Source organism: Stegodyphus dumicola, chromosome 7, assembly GCF_044657685.1.
Source record: "Stegodyphus dumicola isolate Sdum_Otavi_A_Nest chromosome 7, ASM4465768v1".
Classification (NCBI taxonomy): Eukaryota; Metazoa; Arthropoda; class Arachnida; order Araneae; family Eresidae; genus Stegodyphus; species Stegodyphus dumicola.
The window spans coordinates 157,895,074-157,918,018 of NC_140774.1; the positions used below are offsets into that span (position 1 = coordinate 157,895,074).

Genomic DNA, 22,945 nt, shown 5'->3' on the forward strand with positions numbered 1-22,945 from the left:
TATGAAATGAAATTTGAATATTTCTACGATATTCCGTGTTGTGTGAGTAAAATGTAAATGTTACCAATTGGGTAAATTATTATTGTCTATATTTACAACATAACACACTGCTAGGTTATAAATTTTTCTCTCTTTTTAGCCCAAATGGTCGTTAGCCCAGAACGGCTATTAATCTCGAAACGGAATTTTGCGTTGAATCGCTTAAATGCGATACATCATTTTTATAACCATTGCCACCAAATCTTATCGCCGTATGTTATATTTAAAGAAACTAAATAATGAACAATATGCATGAATGTATGTATGTTTCTCTTTTTGTGAAAAAACAATGATACCTAGAGTCATCAAATTTTGAATAACATAGTCCTCCACCCGTGGAATCCCGAATTTGGAATTTGTTTTATTGTCTACTTCACATTTTGTAAAACATTAAATAATTTTTGTTAAAAAAACCCATCCAACGCCTGAGACTGTCTATCGGAAATTCTAAGGATATGCTGTTTTTAAATATTTTCAGCACAAGGTGGCGTTAGCCCAAATGCTCTTGAAACTTGTATGTGTCTGTAAATAAAAAAACGCCCCTTTGGGCGTAACGTAAAATCTGAAAACTTTCAGTTGACAAAATCATCTGTCAATTTGCCTTCACCAGAAAATGCATCTAATGATTAGCAATTAGAAAATAAGAGAATAATGTTATTTGCGTAAATTTCTAATACCGCAGACTTAAAAGCCAGGAAATCAAAAACTTGATAAAATAAAGAATTCTATTCAAACTCTGAACATGGTAACAGCGCACAGGAAACACATACAGAAAAGAGTGTTGATTACTCATACAACAACAATTTTACACGCAGAATTTAAAAGAAGCTAACCATTAAAAAAAAAACAGTTATCACATTTTAATTACTTCATACTGAACACACACACACACACACACACACAAAAAAAAAAAAAAAAAAACTTTTCAAGATGGGCGATTAATAAGTAAGTTTCAAAAAGAAATAATAATACGACGCGCTTCGTTATTTATCTGCCTGACGGCTTTGAAACGATCTGCAGTCAACTAATTAACCGAGTCCAGTAGGGGAGATAAGTTTTTGGATGACGGAAAAATTACTGTCACAAGCCATTAGCACTAAAGAAACAGAAATTACTAAAAGGAAAAAAAAAAAAAAAAAAACTGTGGGTTAATAGCTGTGGTAACACATGTCTTGCTAAACAATACCTCGGATAGGCCAGGTAATCAGTTCTGTCAATATCCCAGACTACTTAAAGAACTGAATGCATACGAAAAATAATAGCTAGTTCCAAAAAATGTCTTCTGATTTTTAATAAATAAAACGTAATTAATAAATTCAAAAGGTTTGGTTTATGTGATTATGACACAGCCTCGAGGGTTATCTATCTAAGGGCTCGGATGCCTCCGTGGAGGACTTTCTAAAGGCAACTGATTCGTTTACACGTTACACACGCGAGAAAAACCACGAAAGCTCTCATGCAGATTCGCGAAAACCCTTGCGGGATTCGAACTTCGAACCGAACTATCAGTGCTCTGCGATTTTATAGCGCTTGCCCGCTGGTGGGCCAAAACATTCGAACGTCTTTTAATCGAAATAGTTTTGAAAGATACATGTTCTGTTCATATATTTTCTGCGGTAATGAATTTCATTATTTATCGTACGACAAATTATGTCAGGCTGCGTTCAATACTGGGATCAGCTTCCTTAACATGCTTAAACAAAGTTTCAAACCATTCCAGTAATTTTTTATAATCCTTCCACTGTAACACTCGTGCTGGCTCTCTCATCCCTGCAATTCTTCGTGCTTGAAACAGTCGTCGTTGTCTCGGTTGTCTTTATAAGGCTGCTGGTTTACTTATGTTAAGTTAAAGAAGGAATGGCCCAAGCATATTCAATGGTGAATCTCAGAAGACACTAAAATTATATCACATCGCATAACTTCAAACTGGTACAAAAAAAAAAAAAAAAAAAAAAAAAGACTTGATTATATAAAGGGAAAAATCGATCATTTAATTTTGTGTACTAATTTTTAGTAATTAATTAAATTTAATTTATTGCTAAGCTAAAATTTAATTCGTTTTGAAATTTTCAAGCCGGACTATAGTGAATTCGGACGATTCAAGAACGGACTATGTGAAATAGTGTTGTACTTGGGAGTTGTTTTAATCCTTGACAGTACGCAATTCATTTGTACATAATCCGGAATATATAAAACACCGCATAATAAAAAGAAAATTTTTTATATGCCAGTCTGAAATCAATGAAACTGGTCAACTTCTTTTGAAAATATTGCTTTTATCGGCGTTTGTAGCTTAATTTCATCGTTCCTAATGATATGTGTAGATCCGGTTATTTACGATATGTTATTCCACTGACGTATGTAGTCAAATGAATTTATTACATGCTTTAAAGTGTCTGAAAACACAGCTAAACTGTCAACAGTACTTTTCTGTTAATTATGCGGGTTATTATTCTTTCCTGTATTCTTAGTCCAAAGGGCTGTTAGTCTCAAAATGGCATTTTGTGTCGTTTCACTTTCTGCGTTTATTCCCATTTCAAACTATTGCCACCAAATCTTATCGCCATGTATTATATTTAAAGAAGAATGTGCATGAGTGCATGAGTATTTCTCGCATTGTGAAAAAACAACGGTACCTAGAGCCATCAAATTTTAAATAACGTAGTCTTCCAATCGAATATGGTCACTTGGGAGTCCGAATTTTGAATTTCGAATTTGTATTATTTTCTATTTCAAATTTTGTAAAACTTAAACGAATTTTTGAGTAACAAACTCAACGATTTCAAATCGAGCAATGGAAACACTGTACGGAAGAAAACATTTTTATCTTCAGTACGCAAGACTGTGGATCGGAAATTTAAAAAATATGCTGTTTTTAAATATTTTGTGATATTGCTGAATTGAATTTTATGTGGTTTAAGTGCGAAGAACATAATATTTAATAAAAAAAAAAAGTAACACACAAAACGATAAAAAACGCTCTTTTGACCGTAATATAAAATCTGAATGCCCTCAATTTTTCTTTCTTTCTTTTTTTTAAAAATTTTGCTTGGGTTAAGAATGATCTTTACTTAACCGTGGACGGCGCTGGTCTGGTTTCTTATCACTGTAAAGCAGGGGATTTAACCCTATAGTTGACTGTGCATGTTCATAAAAATATTACAATATGGAGGAGAGGAACGCGCCCCTTCAAATGCAATGAATTCCATAAAATTTGTTTCTATGCTGTAGCAATACATTCACTCGAATGCTCTCTTGAAGACTTCTCCCCCCCCCCTTTTTTTTTTGTTTTTTTTTGTTTATTCCATGGAAAAAAAGTTTCTCGGTGATTATTCATTTGAAAAGATAGTGGAACATTACCGATATAGATATAACTTAACCGATAACGACAATCCAATAGCTTGCACAGGGATTATCATAAGTCGGAAAATTATCATCCATATTTTTGATATGAAGCTTACGAGATTACGCAGCAGTAATGTTACATAAATGCAAAATTTTTTTTCTTGCCAAACTGCACTATTATCAGTAGTCATATCTATTTTGCATCTGGCGTTTTCTGATCTTTAATTATTTGGCCCAGAAAACTGATATGCATGTACGCAAGCCTCGTTTTGAGGAGAAATCTGAAAAATACTCAAATACAAATTTGTTGCAACTGAACATTTAGAGATGCTTCGACATTAAATAAATGCATTTGTTAATTCTTTTCAAGAAATATCAGGTACTTGTCAAACATTTCTATGGCTTACAGTCAATTCAGGATAAACCGGAAGCAAATAAACCAGCCTCCGTTTAAAATAAAATGAAGTTTGTTTATTGCGGAACAATGGAAGAATTCTTATCACAGACCATTGGCTTAAAAAAATTTCTGTGCAATATAAAATAAGGAAAAAAATATGGGTAACAGCTAAGAAAGCAAGCAGGTAATGTCTCCTAGATGAACTAGGCTAAAAGAACAAAAAGTTGTACCCGACTATTTAACGCGAGTTTAAATTCAGTAACAAAATTCAAGTTCTCTTACAAATATTTTTCGTTAATGCCATTTACAACTTAAGTTTCTTTATTTCTAATTATGTTTATTCTTTCATTATTTATAGCGAGTTCTTTTTTTGGTCTGAATACTGATTTGATTAACCTAATAAACTTATTTTCAAATAAACTTATTTAAACTTATTTTCAAGTTTGAAGAGCTTGAAAATAAAGTAAATTGTAAATAGTACTTTTCTGTTAGTTATACTACAGATTCTTCTTCTCTGGTTTTTTTTTTTTTTTTTTTTTTAAACTGTTCTTCGATCAATCGTGATTTTGAGTTAACCGTGGACGTTGTACTAGGCACTACTCCGGTTGATCGTAAGTCGAATTTATTTGGTACATCGTTCTCTGGTTAAGAGTTGTTGTTATTTCTGCCTGATGCTCACTTGGCTATAGTCAGCCCAAGCACACGAAATTCCTCTTGGCAAGCAGCGCAAGTTTTACGTTTATCGTTGGCAACAGCCTTGAGCACCTTGCAGTTGACAGTGTAATTTAGCTGAGTTACACCCCCCGATTTTGATGGAGAGCATCTCGGCGGTGGACGGGTCTGATAGTCTCCCAGCCCTCTTTCTCTTCCACCAACCTCTCCGGAGGACTTTCGGCTCGCCGCATATTTAGAATGCCTCCGTGCCGCACAGACACTATACATTTACAAACATCTATGCCTTCCCCGGGATTGGAGCCCGACCCTTCGGCACAGTAGTCAGCGACGCTAGCCGCTACACCGGTTGGGCGGCCTGATTAAGTGTTCTAAAAGTCAAACACAGAACCTAACTGATTTCCGCAGCATATCGTTTCTTTTTTTTTCCTTCTTGTAAATATGTTTAGTATTATTAAACGCAATTTGAGAGCTAATAAGCAATCCAGTTGGTTTTCACGTCATACCGTTTCCTGTTCCTGTAAATACGCTCTGCATTATTTACATTATTTTTTATAACTAAAATGATATGCGCTACAAAAAAAAAACAAGGTGTTTTCTTACAACCAAACAAACAGTGACACTTAACATTTTTCTTTTTTGTCATACGGGGAATAAACTATTTTCGAAAAACGTTAAGAGCAAACCTATTTACCCAGAACACTCTTGTTGCTCCAAATTCACATACTATTTAAAACATTTTCTAGAATATTTAAAGCTCATTTTTGCCTTATGGCGCTAAAAGTCGAGCTGCATGACGATATATTCCGTGGTTGTCGCAACAGTAGACAGTTCTGAAAATAGGTCTTGTCAGCAGGTCAAGCATCTTTTGGGGACTTATTTGCGACTTGCTCACTCCTGCTGTTTTTTAAAGCACATAACTTATGAGCCTAGTTACTCGCACGTTGAGAAACGGTTTTTACAGGGGAACACTTTTTGAATAAAGAAACCGGCGATTTTTTCCGCTTTCGAACTTCGGCGTTACTAATTGCAGCTTCGTCACGTGTTAGGGGGATGTAGGTCGCTGCACTCCACGAAACAACAGCAGAATAAGAAAACAAAAGAGAAAAAAGAAAAGACTAGCAAATGATAAAGAAATGGAAAAGAACACCTGCAGTTCATCTTTTAGAACTACAGATGATACGGTAACTAGAACGTGAAAAGGTTGTAAAAACCCCACCCTATTTAACAGTAACTAACTAAAACATACGATGACCAGTATTTTTTTTTTCCTCGTTGATTTATTGTTACTTTTGTTTGAAACGTTAAAGCTTTTTACAATTGCTTTGAGTCAAGTTGAGATAAAATTAGAAAAAGGTTTTGCTACAGAAGTTCAGCCAAAATCGAAAACCCGTACATACGTTAAAACCACTCCATAAATTCAGCTATATAATATCGCCAAACGTGTGAATAATTGATCATCAATCATTTTTTTTTGTAATGGCCGGACGCTTTATTTAACAGCTTTATTTATTCCACTACAGCCGCCGGAAGTGGGGGCCATTTCATTATGGAAGCATCTACTGTGTGGCCACCGTTGCCTCCTATGACAGAACGGACAGTTACAACCCCGCCTTCTCCGAGATTCCAACCCGGGCCCATCGATACGGCGGTCGAAGTCGGTCATACGGCAGTCACTAACCACTATACCGGCTGGGCGGCTTGATCGTCTGATTAAAACCCATCAAACGAACCCAAAACCAATCGCAGTTCATCTTCAGCTTCCGTTCAAAAAATAGGGGTAAATAGCATTGCATTTGGCAAAGAACGTCTATGTACTACATATGTGTATACATATTCTTTGCCATTTGGCGCCAACCGTTTCTTTTTCTAGTTCTCCCAACTTTTGGCAACGCACATTATTTGGCTCTCAGGCAATAAATGTAGCGAATTTTATCTTGGTTCTCAACTGTGACAGCCATTTTCAAGCAATTACAGGACTTTTCTACCACTCAATTGCGCTCTCTCTTTGACGAGTAGCTAAAACGGCTGTATATTCTGTTAGTTTTAAACAAAAAGTTATCATTTTTGAACAGCAATGTCAACGACGGAACTGAAGATGATATCACCTAAGATAACGATTTTGATGGCTAATGCAGGATGAAAGCATTCACGTCAATTTGCCCCTAGCAGCAGAATTGCTAGAATATTCCGAATTAGATATCGATATTGAAAAAGTTTAATGAGTATTAGAATAAAATATAACAAAAATATTTTTTCAGTTACTTAACATGTAATATTTTGAGAATCGATTATTTCTAAATCATTTTGAACTCTCAACTGAATGGATCTCCAAACTTATGCTGTAAACAATTTTCTAAAAATTTTCTGCTCATATTCCCAAATATTCCTATTTGTAGAGATACAGCAGGCACCGCTTAATGTGCGATCGCATCTGTCCACGGTTATTTTGATAACATTAACCGATTAATTAAATGATGAGAAAAAATAACCTTCAGAATAGCAACGGAATTTAACTAATTTAATAGCAATATAACTAGAAACATATAAATAGGCAATTTCACAGCATGTTAATCAGGATGTAAAATCATTATTAGTTATTTTGAAGCAGGATTCGTGAAAAATATGCAGTGCCCTCGAACCCTGAACCTCTCAAATACGCGTCTTATTTCAGTCTAAAAAATTTATTCAAAAATATTTTTAATATATTAACTGAATCGTTGATCACAATAAGCGATATATTTTCCATATTTTTGTATAGAAAACGGCGGGACCTCGGCACTTCGATAACAATATCCGAATGATAACTTTAACCGCGATCACATCAAATGGCGTCTACTGTACAAAAATTGTAAGCCAAATTTTATCATTGTGTGACATGCTCACTGAAATCCTCTTAAGTAAACCAACTACGGTTATATATGATTTTAGTCTGTTATGAAGCAGCCTCCTACAGTGGCAATGTCATTTAATGTTTTCAAGAAATGCTAGACATTTTAAAAGGCGATTTTTTTATAAGAGGCTATCGTCTCGAGGCTATTCACTATGTTTATATTAAACACAACAACTAGAACTACATAAAAAAAGAAAAAAAAAAAAAATGGTAAAGAAACAATTCTGAAAGCTTTCAGATTATACCTTACGCCCAAAAGGACGTTTAAGTTTGTGTGTTACCTTTATTTATTAAATATCATGTTCTTCGCACTTAAACCGTAAAATTTAATTCAGCAGGAATATGGCAAAATAATTTTAAAAATGAGCATATCTTTAGAATTTCCAATGCGCACTTTCGCGGCGCTGGAGATATATTTTTTTTTTTCTTTTTCTCCCCATTTTTCCCTTCTTCCCCGTACAGTGTTGCCATTGCTCGCTTTGAAATCGTTGAGTTTCTTAGTCAAAAATTTGTTAAAGTTTCACAAAATATGAAATAGATAATAAACAAATTCCAAATTCGGGCTTCCAGATGCCCATATTCTAATGGAGGACAACTTATTGAAAATTTGATGTCTCTGGGTACCGTTGTATTTTCGCTGTGCGAGAAACATACATACATTCATGCAGATAATTCATTATTTAATTTCTTTAAATATATTGCACGGCTCTAATATTTGGTGGCGACAATTTGAAAAGTGAACCGACATTTATGGTAAATCAAGGCAAAATGCCAAAACGAAATTAATGGCCTCTGGTCTCGCCCTTTGGGCTAAAAATTCGAAATTTAAAATTCCGGCTTCCAGGGGAGCATGCTCGGTAGAGGACTAAGTTAAACAGTTGTAACTTCCATCCTTTTTCACAACGCGACAAACATACAAACATTTATGCAAATTCTTAATTATTTAATTTCTTTGAAAATAATGTGTGAATTAGTGAATTTACGTGATAATATTTGGTGGCAACAGTTTGAAAACATTTCGTTGTTTAGTGGACTTAACGCAAAATCCCGTTTTCAGACTAATAGCCCCTTTTGGGCTATTGATTAGAAAATCCAAAATTGTGATGCAAATAATTATTTTAATAACATTACTACCAAAATATAAAAATACATTAAACTAAAGCAAGCATAAGCACTTCAATTAACCATGAAGGTCGCATGCCCACATTGCCTAAATTAATAGCAAAGGAAGTTTAAGCATTTTTGCTGAAGCTCAAAACAAAGAAAGAATGTTTTTTTTTAACTGCATGCAGGCAACAACCGATTAATCAGAGTCATATCATGGGCAATGTTCCACTGTGAATTCAAAATTACTGTTAAAAGACACACGAAAGTGCGAAGATCAATATTAAAATTAACAGGAAAATATTATTAATAGCTTACATTTATTTTTAATCAATTTAATCTGGAAAACAAATTGATTTGCTTCATCCAAAACGAAAAAGAACATACTGTAAATAACGGATGAATAAACATGATTAGTTAAGACGGCACTAAGTTACCGAATAGCAATAGAATAATATTTGCAAGAGAAACTAAACGTTAATTGAATTCAAACTTGATTAGAACGTTTCCGTTCTTCATCCTACAATGTTTATATAATCCTCATTACGTAAAAGTAAAACTGTGTATTTAAAAACTTCCAAATACCGCGAAATCATCTGTTAACCCCGTTGTTACTTATCTAATGCATTTTTTTAAATATTCTGTATTTTCAGCAGAAGATATCTTGTTATGGTTTATAGATTGTAACTTTTCCACTAAGCAATAAACACTTTTTTTGCTTTTTTAAGACAAGGGCGGGTAATAGGAGACCTGGTTTTGCTTTTTAAGACAAGGGCGAGTAACAGGAGACCTGGTTAATCTGTCGTTTGTTAATCGCGGGCTGGCAGTGCTAACTTAATAGTTAAAGAAATTATGCCTTTGAGAAGAACGTTATTGTCTTACTATATCAGACAATTAAAAGAATCATATTTATATGCAACTGAACAGACTGGATTATTTACATGGGAAATAAGACGGCATTATACACTTGAGCCCAGTTTCAATTTTGACCAAAAACACCTCAGGAACTATATATTTTCTCTTAGCATACCATGAGCCACACAATATCACTTTCGGATCAACAGATTTTAAGTGCCTGCTTCCGTTAAAACACATCAGAAATGTCTATGTTTTATCCAAGATTAGAATATTAACCAAGCATATTCCGCTAACTACCAGGGGTGGCAAACTGGAGGGAAGTTTACATACATTTTCCATTACACTGGTGATAATCAAGCAATACTGTGTTTCGGAAATTTGTATGTTTATAAAGAAAATGAAACCGGGCATCTTAAATCCGGTAATGGGAATTTTACTGTATTTAAATAATAACATACAGTGATATCTCATCACGTCACGGATAGTCAGTCATCTTAGGGATGCATCACTGTATCGTGACGTACTACATTTTTCTTATGACTTAATGAATATATACAATCAAAATACAGCTTAAATCGTTAAATCTAGGCGATCTGAGCGACTAATAATCATAATTCATTTAAGATATATTCAGAATAACGTTTAATTAGTGAGCTAATATTATTATTAAATCATTATCAGTGCATTAGCATTAATCAAGCATAAGAGCGTCTAGGATGAGATTTAAGCTCCGCTAATGCAAAGTAATGCTTTTTATCTTTAATGATCCCCCCCCCTTATTTAAAGTACAAGCTGATGCCATCCACGTTACTTCTACAATAAAGATCACAGATATGTATTCATTTTACTACTGCTGATAACGAAAACAAAGTTGACTTTAAGCCATGAAGATTATTATTATATAAATGGATTAAATATAATGATATCTGACTTTTATCAGAGAATACGAGAGTTACTTATCTTAAGGGGAATGCTTGTAAAGGTTTTCTAAGAGAAATCGCTAGCATATGTAGGTTTCTAGTTTCTGTCTACCTCAAAACGCAGTGAGATCTGCCATGATCACCATCCACCCACAGTGGCAGACAGTTTTGGTCTTTTGTTAAGAATATCACCTAAAAAAGGTGATGCAAAAATCAATATTGTAATTTTATGTAAAAATATTAACTTTTCCCGAAGAAAGACAAAATCGTTAACAACAAGATCAATTTTCCACGTGACTTTGTTTGGCTTTTGTTTTTTGTTTAGCCATAAAAACAGGCACACACATTGCTGTTTCAAAATTCAAAGTTAAGGCCCAATTTGGTCTGAATTTAAATCTCAGTTATGCTCGAATATAAGCCGATAAGATTTTGTTGCAAAAACTCAACCCAAATTGAGTATAAAGTTGAATTTTAAAATCGCCCTATACATTCGGGAATTTTTATCGTTAAAACCGAAAATAATTGGTCGGCTAACTTAAATGAACGTATCAGATGAGTCGAAGGTTGAGTACAAGTTCACCTTTAACTTTCATTTGAAAAATGCCGGGGTTGGGCAAGCATTAATTAAACGGCACTTTTAACGCGAGTATTTTCTCTTGCTTAATTCTTTCAAATTTTAGACATGCACAACATTTAACACTTTGGTAACATCGTCGCGATTTTACTTCAGTTTTTAATTATGGTAGCTATTCTCAAGTAATCACACGATTCCTCATCTGCTACGTTGTTGCTAATGCTCACTTGTTTGAAATATAGTCATCCCAAGCAAACCAAATTCCTCGTTGCAAGGAACGCAAGTTTACGCCTGCCGTTGGCAACAGCCTCCAGCACCTTACAGGTGACAGAGGGATTTAGCTCAGTTCTGCTCCCAATTTTGATGGAGTGAACCCCAGAAGGACGGACCCGAAGGTCTCCTATCCTCTTCCCCTACCAACAACCTCTCGAAAAAACTTTCGGCTCGTCGCATACTTAGAGTACCCACATGCTACACCGACACTATCCATACTTTCTCCGGGATTCGAAACCGGGCCCTTCGGTACGGCAGTCAGGGACGCTAACCACTATACCGGTTGGACGGCACAAGATTCCTTCCCTCTTTCAGATGTACGCTTGCTATTATTAGCAAAGTTCAATTCTTTATTCCCACGCTATAATAACAGATACCCGAACTGTAAAAGAATTTATAGTCATCTGATTTCATCTAAAAGGTAACACTTTTGCTGAGCAAAGCTATGGACGAAACTGAAGATGAAGATGATGATGATGATATGATGATGATGATGATGAAACTGAAGATGATGATAAACTGAAGATGAAGATGATGAAACGAGTGGGATAACGATATTAATGGTCAAATGGAGGGCGATGACATTCATCCGGAATTTTTTTTTTTTTTTTTTTAAAGACAGTTTCAAGAATTGGTAGAAAATTCCGAGTCTATTGATATATTTAATTAATGAATACTAGGATTTAATAAAATAAAAATATATTTTCTATTGCATAACGTGTATATAATTTTGTGATCAAATTATTTGTAAATCATTTTGAGCTTGTCTCGTTAATCCCCAAACACCAATAGGAAAAAAAAAAAAAAAAAAAAAAAAAAAATGCTAAAAATTCTCAGCTTATACGTGGAAATATACGACAATTTTGAATTTACCCTTTTATGAGCATGGCACCTCACAGATAAATGTGAAAGTTCATCGCACTTTGAGAAAGGAAACAAACAAGTATACAGAAACTGCTGAGAGATTTGGCGTTTCATCAAAGTTCGGGAGTCAAGGTAAAACGTAGTTGGCAAGTACGACAATGCTGATCTTAGTAAAATTTCTGGAAAACTAACCGCACAGAAATAAATAAACTTTTAAATTTAGAATCTAGAACACACACGTGATTGCCAGAAGAATAGATGCTACCTTTTCTACATTAATAGGTCAAGTTTAGTTGTCTTCAACAGTCTGACAGCTGGTGTTTAGAAGCGGTCGGTAACAGAATTTAGAAGAGATGGAAGTGCAGAGATCTTCTGGCTAAACTGGTTCAGGGAGATATTCCTCCCTCCCTTCCCATAATGCCTCTTCATTCCCTTTTTCTACAGTAGAAAAAAAAAGGGTCGGGTAAGTTCAAGGTTTCGGAAACATCCAAAAAGATTTATAGAAGCGTTCATCTTGGCACAGAACTTTTAAATTTACAACCTAAAGAATTCTTTACAATAATGACAATTATGAAAGCGAAATTCACTCCTCAAAAGGATTTTGATTAGATTACTTTTGTGTACACGTTAATAAAAGAGTAATAAAAGTTAAGAGGGGGGAGGGAATAAATATAAAAGCGCAAATAAAGTGAGCAGAGAAACAGAGAAAACACTTTTCTTTAACAGCCAGATTTACTTTTTAATTTTACGAAATGTTAGATTACTTTTTTTAAAACCGTATCATTGTTATTTTTAATCTTGATACACAGCTTCTTAAACAATTTTATGACAGAATTTGTAACATGGAAAAGGAAATATCACTTAGGAACATCTAAAATCAAAAAAAGGTCATAGTATACTATATCAAACAAAAGAATTTATTACATAAACGAAAAAAAAAAAAAAAAAAAAAAAAAGATTTATTCTTAAAATAATATACATGTTTCTTTACCATAAAAAAAACGTTATCACAGAACTTAGTCCCGCCAGCGTGCGGTTAAGTCGCTGAACAATGGTAGTTCAATCCGGGATTCGAATCCTAGCGAACGCCTGGCTGCATGGGCGTTTTGGAGGTTTTCCACATGTGTAACGTCTATACCATCCAATTTACCTTACAAAGTCTTCCACGAAGGCATTTCCAGCCTTACGCAGATAGTCATCGAATGCTTTGCCGTAATTATAAATAATAAAACCAAACCATAAAAAATCTAAGATTAAATTCACGCTGGCTCAACTAACTCTAAATACTAGTCTTACCTGTTAGCCTGCCAGACAACATTTTATGTCAACTGTAACTAACAATACCAGAATTCTAAATGAATACAACAGAAATTAAAACAATTAACATTTTATTACTGACTTCAGCTTGAAGTACAATCCTAAATTAACGAACGCAAATTGACTTTGCCTTCTTGCAGGAACGACAGACAACATGGAATTCATTTATTCACAGCTCATATATTCAAGTTATATCCTAACTTCTGGCTTCGTTAATTTCACGAACTACTACTTAATATTCAAAACAAAGGGAAATTCACAAACAGTTAGAAATACCACTCACATCAGGTACACACAGAAACATCTCTTTACGCGCCGCTGCAGATGCCAATCCTCACTTTCTTACATTACTTTTACGTAAAATTCATCTCATTTACATATTCCGGTGATGAAGATGAAATAGTAGAAGTATCATAGTATGATTTTAACTTACGGAAAACGTGCGAATATAAATCAGGGCTGCAGCTAAGCCTTTTTGCCGCCCAAGGCAAACTCTGCGGCGCCTAAATTCTGCTGCCCGGTGTCAGTGCTCCGGTTGATCCCCCGCGTTCTGGCCTTGGCCCTGATTAAAAAATACCTTACCAAGTAAAACACCCTTCCCGAACACATAATTAACTATAATTTTATTGAGTCTTCCGAACTTTTTGTCTTGGAGAAAAGAACGCAAATATTTCTTCGATTGCAGAGAGTCTGTGCATAATAATCTATTAGTGTTTTCAGATGACAGTATGTAAGTTTAGTTCACAACTAACAGTACGTAAGCTAAGGGCAATGATTATACATGTATAAGCCGATGATTAATATCAATGCTATTCAGCGAGGAATTTGTGTTTGTTTCACACCTAGCACTTCCTTTGTTTCACAAGGGACACATCCCATTGATCATCTTTTGTGAGTCAAACCCGTAATACTTCAGAGAGTTTAAATATTATGTCTACAGTTAACGGTATGTACACCTGATTTGCTGCAATTAACAATAATTATGAACACAACAGCCAACAATTATTGGCAATGCTATTTCTCAGGAAAGAATTTTATCTTTGAATCTGTTTATATTGTCGAAACATTTAATTTTTTTTAACATACTTTCCCTACTTTGCAAATGATTCATCGCATCCACCATCTCTCCTTAGAAATCAATCCAGTTATACTCCAGAGTGTTTTTGGAATTTTTTGTTTTCGAGAAAGTTCTGCCAAAGTTTTCAGAACTCTTTCGTTAAAATATTAAGTCTGCAGCTAACGGTACGTAAGCTAATGACAATAACTATAGATATAATATTAAACAATTATTGGCAGTGCCATTCTGAATAAAGAATTTCCGTCTTTGAATATTTTATAAAACACATAAAAGTATACTTTTTTAATGTATTTCTCCTGTCTCACAAGTTGGTTATTTTATTCAACACACAAAAATACTTTTTTTTTAATACATCCACTATTTTACAACATGATTTCTCATAAGAAGTCAACCAGTCGTAATTTTCTTCATTAAAACGGAGATTAGATCCCAGCTAGCGCGACTCGACTCGGAAAGGCATCGATCTTAGCGATCGAATATTACAATGATCTACTCGAGCAACTCGATTCATACATATATATAAATTACCGCGTCACTCATCTATACAGATAGTACTTATGTTCATGCGATTTTGAGATAATTCTTCAATAATGTAAAACATGAATATTTAAAATTTTTGAAAGCGAAAAATTTCATAAAAGCATTATAAAATGATAAAACAAATATGCAAACAAACTTTTTTTTTTTTTTAGTCCAAAGGGATTTCAGTCCCGAAGGACTATTGCTTTCGTTTTGGCATTTTGCGTCGGACTCATAAACGTCGGTTCACTTTTCAAACTGTTGCCACAAAATGTTAGAGTCCTGCATTATATTTGAAGAAATTAAATAATGAAAAATCTGCATAAATGATTGTCTATTTCTCGCATTGTGATAAAACAATGGTACATAGAGCCATCGAATTTTGAATGACGAAATCCTACTGCGAATATGGGCATCTGAAATCCCAAATTTGGAATTTGTTTTATTATAGATTTTATATTTTGTAAAACTTTAACGAATTTTTGATTTACAAACTCAATGCTTTAAAAGCGAGAAATGACAACGTTATATAGAAAAAAAATACTTTTATCTCCAGCTCGCGAGACTGTGTATATCGGAAATTCTAAAGATATGCTTAATTTAACATTATTTTGCGATATTGCTCTTGAACTGAATTTTATGGTTTAAGTGCAAAGAACATGATATTTAATAAATAAAGGTAACACTCAAAACGTTAAAAAAACGCCCCTTTGGACGTAATTTAAAATCTGAAAAAAATTCAGATTTTTTTTTTTTTGTCCAAAGGGGCTTTGTCCTTGAAGGACTAGTGTTTTCGTTTTGCGATTTTGCGTTGGAAATTTTAAAAGGCTGTATCACTTTTCAATTTGTTGCCACCAAATACGCCCTGTATTATATTTGAAGAAATTAAATAATGAAGAATCTGCATAAATGTATGTATGTTTCTCGCATTGTGATAAAACAACAGTACCTAGAGCCATCCAATTTTAAATGACGTAATACTGCTACGAATATGGGCATCTGGTAGCCCAAATTTGGAATTTGTTTTATTATTGATTCCATATTTTGTAAAACTTTAACGAATTTTTCATTAACAAACTCAACGATTTAAAAGCGAACAATGGCAACACTCTATGAGGGGGGGGAACTTTTAATCTCCAGCGCGCGGAACTGTGTATCGGAAATTCTAACGATTGATTGCTCATTTTAAAATTATTTTGCGACATTGCTGTTGAACTGAATTTTATGGTTTAAGTGCAATGAACATGATATTTAATAAATAAAGGTAACTCACAAAAAGTTAAATAAACGCCCCTTTGGACGTAATTTAAAATCTGAAACCTTTTATGTTTTCTTTTTTCTCTTCTTTTTTTAAATTTGCGGATTTTTTGAAAGAGTTCCCAAGAATTACCGAGATCCTTGAAACTCATTCCGAACATCATTGTTAATAAAAATGTGATAATTTGAATATGTATATACAAAGAACTCCCAGTTTACCAACTTATTAAAAGGCAGATTAACCCCGAATCTTGTTTTTAAAGAAAGCGAAAAGCAGTACCAGAAAGGTAAAAGCCTCGATCTTTAAAAATATTGGATAATCAAATAATTAACTAACCAATTCTAAAAATTAAACCGAGATGACTCTATGATAAAAAATGTAAAAAGATAAATATTTTCGGCGGTATACAATACGTACTGTGTACAGGAGGGAACAATGAATATACACAATGTCTCAAATTTCTGCAGAGGGTAAAAATGGGGTCTTCTTCCTCGCATCATCTGTGCTTCCTATTTTTTACTCCCGCATGAAATGGGGGGCGAGAGAAAGGGGCTATTTGAAATAGTTGTCGCTAGGGTAGGGTCTGCACAGATGGAGATAACTGCTAAAAATGGCTCTCATTTGTGAGTCACCGCGCTGAAACTAAATACAGAATTTTGATGATTTACAGAACAGTCAAGCTACCATTAACCGGAAGCTGTTTAATCATGGCCTTTCTAAAAAAAGGTTTATTTGGGAGTTTTATATTTGTTTACACTGGAACGATGGAAAAATTACTGTCACAAACAATCAGCATAAATTAAAACTTCTACGGAAAATAAAATAAAAAAAATTTAAAAGTTTCGCAATGTAATATCGCAAACAAAACAAATAAATTTATCGTTAAACATCCGAAGCAACTTATAAACCAAGGCGAAATAAAAATTTCAACATGCTACAATGGTTCAGTCTAAGTAAATAATATAAATAAATAATATAGAGAGTAAATAAAATAATTTATATCTTTTTTGAATTTATTCGAAACTTGTATATTCCGTAAGTTAGAGGTTAATGAATTTCAAAATTGAAGTTACTGACTGCAGAATTGACGGTTTCAAAATTCCAGTTTGACTGAAATACTGTATTTTCGGATAAATTTCTGATTACATTATTTTTCTGAAGTTCTCTGTTTTCTATCCGAAATAGAATAAAGTAAGCGGTTTCTTTTTCATGATGTTATTAAAGCGCACCGCTGATAGACGCTCTCCTGAGATTCTGAACATTGTCAAACTTCGAAAACATGTATACTTGATAATTCCAATCTAAATTTCGTATACTTATAGTGTATCTGAGATATAATAACGCATCTCGCAAGTTACCGGTAGAAATTCCTAATTTAAAACTTCAGCATTTCGTAACGGTTAAAGAACAGCGACAGAGACATTAATTAGCATTTATGGGAGCGGGTTAGAAATGCTCTCGATTCTTTTTATCCAATCATCACTCAAAATAACTCTGCGCATTTTTTGATTTGGGAATCCTGTGGTTAATCCTCGTTTATTTATTTGTTTATATCACACCATCTTGAATCAATTTTAAAGGAACGATCTCTGATTAATTGTTGTTTTCAAACGTAAAGCTGAGTGATAACGATTGAGGTGTATTTCTGAATAAAATAGTATATGAATAAACACATTTCCCACAATTCTATATGACAGCTTTTCTTCAGCAAACAAACACGCAAAAAGGAATGGTCTCGAAAAAGTTTTCAATAAAAGCATTTTCCAATTTTATCCAACAACAGTTTATAACGTCTCGCTTATACGTTTATAACGTCTTGCTTATACGTTTATGACGTTCTTTTCGTAAATAAACGTACAAAAATGTATTTAACACAGTCACACTAATTTGGCATCATTAGCAAATACATTATACGTTCTTAAATATAAGAAAAGAATTATGTTTATATATTTATTAGTTAAACTTAATAAACAATTAATAAATTTTCGATCAACGATGCCACTTGAGAAAGATTTTTACTCCTGGTAATTGTTTTGATTTTTCAAACACAGTTAGTTCTTAACAAAGTTTCCAATTAAATATTATCTTTTATCAGTATGAATATTGTGTTGTTACGGTGTTGATTAATGGTAGGAAATTAATCAACATGGTAGTCATATTCACTCTGACAGATTAAATTAATGGTTGGAAATATTTAGAAAACAAAATTTGGTAGATTAAAGAATAAATACTGAAACTCTACGCAAATGAAGAAATCAATAAAAAGTACTTACAATGTTTAGATGCCGCAGAATAAACAACACTTGAAATGCGCTTAGATGCTCAAAAATATCAAACGAAATCTCCGTTAAAAATTAATTCACAGAATTAAGGCAATAAAATCAATGCACAGAATTAGCGCAATAAAAATGACGTAATTTTTAAAACGTTATTAAAAACCTTTAAAATTTAATCAAATAGCACTCGCACTTGCATTAAAATTCGGTGCGAGAAGCGGCTCCTTCTCTGCAGAAAGAGAGAAAACACATTTGCATCAACAAGCAACAGCCGGCAAGCGAAACTTAAACGGCGACAAATGGTGATAGCTTTGGAGATAGATTTTCGCCAACAGTCGCCAAAGTTGCTCTTTTGCGTCGCGCCGTAAACATTGAATATCGTATATGAATCAAACTGACAATTTGATTATACCAATACTCGGGGGAAAAAATTGGTATGGATAAAAAAATTGACATTTTAATTGTTAAACTGAAATGTTACCCAAAAATATTATATTGACTAATTGGGCATGCTAAAAAAATTGATATTTTAATTTTTAACTGAAATGTGACGCAAAAATATTTTATTGACGCTATACATGTTTTTTGGGGGAATTTCTCTAAAATGTTTGCAGCGATATATTATGGTACGCTTCGTAATCCTTAAAATCCGCAGCTTCGGCAAATGCTGTCGCTATAACAACATTTCACCCCCCTTTATTACTGATTGAAGACTCATACTAGGTTAACAATGACCAATAACCTTGACAGTCACTGGTATCCTACAGTTTAATTTAATTTTAGCAGTTTATTTAAATTTACTGAACTGGACTAAAAGAGTGACCTTATAGACTGATTGTCAATAGCTGAAAATCGCCATTGACTAACGACCAACCTGCAGATCGCCGGTGACGAACAGATTTAATGGGCATTAATGTCCTTCGGTTTATTTAAAAAAATATTATTTTAAACTCGTCATTTTATTTTGATATAAGATTTGCACTCGCCGAAAATGAAAAGTATTACATATATATGTATATGGGTATTTATGGATATCCTTTCAAAAAGCATATATTTGCCTTTAATAAAATAAGTAAATATTTATAATATTATTTATAAATGTGTTTGAAATGAAGGATTTATTCATTCATAATCTTCTGAGAAAGTTACTATGAAGAATTCTAGTTATTAAATATATCTAAATTTATATTGATTTTATATATTATCTAAATGTATAATAACCTTAGCATTTAATTGTAAACATAAATTGAAATCCTGTTGACCTTTATAAAACTATTTAAGCAAGAATTGTTCGTATTGGGAAAGCAATCTCTTAAAAAGCGTTGTAAAGCTAATTCTATAAGTTGTGCACTTAAGGAAATAGTAAATAAGAATTTTTAGAATATGTATTGATGAAGTTAAGGGTTAAAAAATCTGTATAATATATGAAAAGATTTATTAATATTTCCTTGCATTTTTTAATAACTCAGTTACAAGTTGTAAATAATATTTAAAAAAATCCTTTTTTTTAAAATTCCCTTTCATATTAATATTTAAAATATTAATATGAAAGGGAATTTAAAAAAATATAGAGAGAGAAAGTTATATTTATAGAAAGTTAAGAACATAAAAATCAGCAGGAATATTTAACGTATTTCACTACCAAAATAAAAGGTACTCTAATCTGAAATGAACCGAATTGAGTATTAATATAAATTGACTTTTTGATTTAAAAGGGGCCTCAAAAGCTAAAAAAAATCATGTCATATTTGAGAAAGTATTTCAGGAAGAAAAAGCTCCGTAAATAGAAAAGAAATAATGATTAATTTTAATATAAATAACACAATAAACTTTGATCTTAATTTTTGGAATGCTTAACTGAATACAATCGAATTACTTAAAAAAATTTTTCTCATAAAATTAACGAAAACTTGTGAAAATATTCCGCACTCAGATTAAACTGTTCGGGGAAAAGTATAGCATTTAATTCCGTTCAGATTGAAATGTTTTTTGAAAAGGTATTCTTTTCACATACTTAGGATTCTGAAATATCGTAGAAAAAGAAAATATATACATTTATACGTATATTTACGAAGTAATTACAAAATGTTTACATCCGGCCATGTCAAAAACCACTGATCTTAATAGCAAGTCACTTTTGGTCTCCACGACGGGCTCACCACTGCTTCAAAGCAGTGCATGGGGGAAGCCAGTTAGGGCCTCTCCTTATATACTTCCTACTTCCACGGGATTCCGCTACTAAAGGTGCAAATGGTTGAAACACATTACTCGTCATATAAAGACTATAAAGGATGCACTATCCCCGTTCCTCTCAGATCTTTATCAGATCCATCATCAAGGACGAAAGAAGTGGAGTTTCTTCAAAAATAGCAGCAAATTTCAGCAAAGCTCAGTAGGAAAGTCCTTTGTTCAAACAGAGACAAAATCTTCAATGAAGTCTGTTGAACGATATTTAACAACACCTTCTCATTTAAAAACTTGTTACCAGGAAAGAAGATATCCTGCGTTTAAATTCAAGTTGAATTCAAGTCATTGTGAGACATAAAAAAAACCCACACTGTTAAAATATTCATACAATTAAAAGTTGCTGTCAATAAAGGAATATCCCACGTGTTGGATATCCCCAGAATCAATCCAAACAATTGAAAAATCATTCACACGTCGAATAGAAACTTTTAGCTTAAAAAAATCAACATTACACCATTACGTAGTTCGTAAAATATTGTTCGTAAATTTGCCATGATACCATATGTCAACCAACCAGAATTATGTAAACTCCATAAAATAAATAATTAAAAAAACTGCAAATCAGTTGCATGTAAATGCATAAATAAGATATATCTGGATATGAGATCCAGTTTGACAACTCCTCGTTAACGTCAGATTGTTTTTGTTAGGACAAATTTTAATCATATAATTTTGGATGGATTAGCAAAACTAAATAAACACGATGAGATGAGATTAAAGCTTGTCAGTGCACAGCCAAATATTAGAATTTTTGTCAGGTATCATATTCAAACTTTTCCCATTAATGATATTATGCAAGCAATGAAGAACTCAGTTTGTTATTTCAATGCTGTTTTAAAATTAGATTCTTTATTTGGAATGGACGGACCGCGAGTAACTTGCATAAAGGTACCTGAAAGTTGGGCATTATTCACCAAGATAGATAAAAAGATGCCCGGCAACATTATGAAGTTCAGTTTACACCATGAAAAATGCAACCTTAATCAAGATGCCGGGTGCCCATAAATATTTTTTTAGTGAATAGTCATAGTCGGTGACTACACAGTAAAGTCGGTAAATGACTATACAGTCAGAGATTACTATTCACTCTTCACTAATAGTCACCCACTGTGTCTATTCCCTAAAGTTATGCCACTGAAGTGAGTGACTTATATCTCTATTTCAATGAATAGTTAGCGACCTGCATAAGGTGACAGGTCGTTATGAAATCATCGGGGGTCAAGATATGAAATTTTTCTGCTTTCAGGCTATGGAGTAAAGAATTAGATCCACCAGCTATGAATACGCGACAAACTAACGGCGACAGTATTAACACGATTAGTTTAATACATTTATTATTAGCCTGTGTTTCGATATTTTTGGGGAGAGACTGTCATTAAATCTTTTTTCTCCAACGAGTTTATTGCTTTTGTTCTTGCTTATATCGTGGAATTATGATTAATGTCTTATTCGTTTTTAAACCGTCGATTTCAGATGAGATGATGGACTTAGGTTACCGGGGCCATGTAGAAATTTCCCGAATTCAGGATAGCCCCATCAACCCTAGCCTTTAATGTTGACTAAAGCATGTTGTTGTTGTCTATGCTCATTTGTCTGACTTAGTCAGTCCAAGTCAGCAAGGAGTGCTGGATTACGCCTGCCGTTGGCAACAGCTTTCAGCACCATTCAGGTGACAGTGCGATTTAGCTCATTTCCGCACCCCCAGCCCCGGTGGGGGGACGGGTCCGAGGGTCTCCCACCCCTCTTCTGTGGCGGAGGGTGCCTGTACTCCGGACAAATATCCGGAACCGAGCGCTGGCGGTAGGAGACCCGGTGTTTGATCTGAGTGTGCAGTCGCTGAGGGATGGAGGCCTAGCATCGTCTCCCTCAGTTCAGCATCGGCCTCCTCGTGGCGCCCGCTGGAAACCATGTCGGCTTCGGCTGGCATGGGCTAACGGCGCTGGACAAACATCTCTTGGGATCGACTGGGGGGAATTTCTGGAACCGACTATTTAATGGGAGGAGACCCGGGGTTCTGTTCTTCCAGACATTTGGCTGGACTTGTGTCTAGACAGCTTCGATTCTTTGGGTAAATAAATAGTCTTCACAGGACTAGAGCCATCGTTTATACGGTGGTTGGTTCAGGCTTGGCAGAGACCGTACTGTTACTGCCATGTCCGTGACCTTGGAAGTGGGGACGTTACATAGTCTGGTATCGAAAGGTTGTCCGAGGAAGATGGGCTTCCCTCGGTCGGTGCAGACGGATGGCGATGTCAGATTTATGAATCTTAGAATTTAGTATTGTGAGAAGGAGTAGTGACCCCGCTCACAT

The 22,945-nt window shown here is 34.0% G+C and overlaps 1 protein-coding gene across 1 annotated transcript in view; it reads right to left on the minus strand.

Annotated features, from left to right (window-relative positions):
* The window catches only part of LOC118203214 (ras-specific guanine nucleotide-releasing factor RalGPS1-like), a 149,770-nt gene extending 131,120 nt beyond the window's left edge, over positions 1-18,650 (minus strand). Inside the window, exon 1 of the mRNA XM_035375487.2 lies at positions 18,385-18,650. The gene's annotated coding sequence lies outside the window, so the exon portion shown is untranslated. The remainder of the gene's footprint in view (positions 1-18,384) is intronic.
* Between the last annotated feature and the right edge of the window lie 4,295 nt (positions 18,651-22,945).